This window comes from Aphis gossypii, unplaced genomic scaffold, assembly GCF_020184175.1.
Source record: "Aphis gossypii isolate Hap1 unplaced genomic scaffold, ASM2018417v2 Contig00815, whole genome shotgun sequence".
Lineage (NCBI taxonomy): Eukaryota > Metazoa > Arthropoda > Insecta > Hemiptera > Aphididae > Aphis > Aphis gossypii.
This window is the reverse complement of record NW_026083297.1, coordinates 42,747-46,193: the sequence shown is the minus strand read 5'-3', so window position 1 is coordinate 46,193 and position 3,447 is coordinate 42,747. Positions and strand designations below refer to the sequence as shown.

The 3,447-nt window shown below is 26.1% G+C and overlaps 1 pseudogene; it reads left to right on the top strand.

The window, feature by feature from the left end:
- Positions 1 to 1,701: 1,701 nt before the first annotated feature.
- On the top strand, positions 1,702 to 2,585 carry LOC126555360 (uncharacterized; annotated as a pseudogene).
- The last annotated feature ends 862 nt before the right edge of the window (positions 2,586 to 3,447 follow it).

Sequence of the window (3,447 nt, the reverse complement as noted above, 5' to 3'; positions counted from 1 at the left end):
ATGAATATTACTTTTTTGGTGACTGTTAAATTTTTCGATTGCTTTTTTCCAATTATTATAACCTTTACAAATAAATGCATCATCCATTTTATTCGGTTTATACAAAAAAAAGCAAAAAGCAGCATTCAGAGCTGCACTATATTCAAGTCATTGGTATTGATTAAACCATGCTTCACGAAATTTCCGTCCATTAATAACTGGATATAATGTATTTTTTGGCTGAAATGGGCCTTCCTTCAGAGCTAAAAATTGTATTGCATTCTTATATCCTTTCACTGGATCCCTGTTTTCTGCATCTACAGTTATTAAAATTATTTAGAAATGTAGGTATGTAGGAATGTTCAATGAATAAAAATGATTTGGTAAATAGTTAAACATTTAAATTATACCAATAAAATGTATTAATTTGTTAATAATATAAAATATGGATCATTTTTTTTTTTATCAAGGTGCAAAGGCACAAATCTATTAGGCAAAAGCAAACTTAACCAACTAACTATACTAATCAATGTACCTAAATGCATAATTATCATATTTAATATATTATAAATAAAGAATACTTATTTGTTACTAATGTCTAATGTAACATACGCTATAAAGATTTTTAATATAAATATTAATACCAGCCACCAGGTCCCATATTATTTGTGTATATACTACATATTACATATATTAAATATTATTTATGAATATTTTAAGACAGAAAACATGAAGGTATACAGTTAAAATGTAAAAAAAAATGTATCACAAAATAAAAATATTTCATTATACATTTAATTAACTATACATAATACAGGTCAATAATTATAACCGTTTCATTGATGTTTAAATAAGAACACATCATAATATGAATGAAAATGTAATAAATGTTAAAAATATTTTAATATTTAATTATTAATAAATTTATTATAATTATTAATTAATTAGTAAATAGGGTTAGGTATATTAGTTATATGTATAAAGGAACACTTACAATTACAAATCTAAGAACATTATTTATCTATATCAATAAAATATTTATTAACAAAAATAATTAGTATTAAAAACTTACTGAACACAAACAGCCAAGATAAAACATAGACTCTAAAGTAATTTGTAAACATATTTAATACAAGTTCCTACCATTAATAGTATTTAATTTGGCTTCTGCCTGTTCTGATAAATTATGATCTGGTTTTGATTGTTCTTTAAATTAAACATAATAATTATAATTAGTCTAAGTAAACAAAAAATATCCGGAGGAAAATGTAGGTATTCAAATAGAAAAACTGTTAGATTCGTACCAGTTGCTTCTGAACCGTTTGGTGCTTCTAAAATTGTTTCGGCTGTAGTATTAGTATTCTCAATCAACATTGAATTATTTGATTCGGTTGTAAAAAAATGATGTAATGTTTTCAACTTTTTTGTTGGCAGTTGCCCCCTCTCTCCCCCCCCCAGTTTACGCCTATGCTTATACTCATATAATCATATAATACAATCAATGTTCAAACTGTTTAAAAATATAGGGTATGATTTTGGCACTAACTTAAATAAATTAATGTAAGAATTTTATAATGGGTGTTGTTATAAGTATAACATATAAGAAATGTTTTATTTGTATTTCAATCATGTAATTAGTTATATCTAATAATTTTTCTTACACACAATGTTATAACATGTAGCAGTGCTCAGCTTACACCTATTTAAATATTAAAAATAACAAACAGTTGTGCTTCAACTTGCTATCAATCTTATGGAAATAATGCTGATTATTTTAAAACTCCTGAAAAATTGGATCAAATGACAAACTGTCCTGCAATAATTGAACCAGAAGTGTTTACGTGTATTAAGTATTTAATTGTGTATATTTTTTTTTTATGTTTATACATCGGTTAATAATAAAATTAAGGTTTACTTTTACTTTTAGCTGCTTTAACTTCAATTTATGAATTGAGCCCTGCAAATTGTTCAAGCACTATACGTGATAATAAGATGCCCAGCACTATAACTCTTAATGAGATGTCTTAAAAGTATTACATCATACTTATTCATACTTTCAAATAGTTTTGTTAATTAAGTGCTTACTCCATACAAATATCCATTTTTTTAAATAACTATTCATTTTGTATAATTCTTTCTATTGAATAATGCTTTATTTTAATCAATATTATATTTTTTATTAATGTTATTGTAGCAACTGCAGATAATTCAATTTTAAAACTCATTCTTGAAAAAGTCTCAACTATATTAGCATATGTTAAAAGAATATATGAAAAGATAAGCACGACAGCATCAGTTATGACTCAATATGATAATATTAAGAACGACTACGAATTTTTAAATTTATTTCCTTTGAAAGACGTTGAATCTTTACAAAATATAGACAAAAAATTGTCCTTGGAAATTGAATTTGGAAATTAGATGGTACCTCTCACAAAATATCAAATTATTTTTGTATTTATAACCACTATAAAATACTTTTACAGATTAATTTGGTAACTAAAATGTGCGGAAATACTACAAAACAACTTTATAAAAAGAATTTTTGGAAGATTATTTACAAACCAACTTGCAACAAAATATTCGTGGATAGGATTCCGAAATGACTGCCAGCTTCAAAACTTGAAATTAATTATATAAAGAGTAATGAAATATAATGAATATAATATCTTATTTTAACTTATTATTTTTTTTTTGTATTAGATATTGCACTGAAGACATTTAATTCAACTGAGCTAGAATTTGAAGACCACGTAAAAAATTGGTTTCGACACGGACAGCAACGACTTAATTGCGAAAAAAAATAAATTATGCATAATATTTTATATAAATATTAATTATAAATATATATTTTTTTAATAAAATTCATTTAACTTGTAATAAGTGCTTGCAATAATTTTTAAGAGGATTCCACACAATTTTATAATATTCTTACAAAACATTTTATTATAATTTAAAAGGACATTTTATTTTATTCATTATTCATTATAATTATTTTATTATATGTTGATCGCTGATATAGCTCCTACAAATTCGGCGGTTGGCTATATCGACTCCTGATGTATGGGACTGGTAGGTTACCCAAAATTAACTCAAAATTAATTGACTAATAAAAAGACGATACAATTGTCGATAATTCACAATGAATGACAAATAATAATAATAACAATAGTATAATTAAGGGCGCCCCAGTATGGTATAATGATAAACAATATATATATATATATATATCGTAATATTTCAACAAGAAAACAACTATTACGACCTGGCTCCAATGACATCGCCGATACACCACCGCTATGGATACTGGAACGATGCGTCCAGTCCTGCACGTGCACGTTTCTCCACTGGCACCGCCAAAACGAGAGTGAATGTCGTTGACAACCACGAACGACAGCAACATACAGAAAGAACAACCAAAGGTGGTTCTAAATGGCAAAGGTGTCGACAAGTGGCGATATGACTATA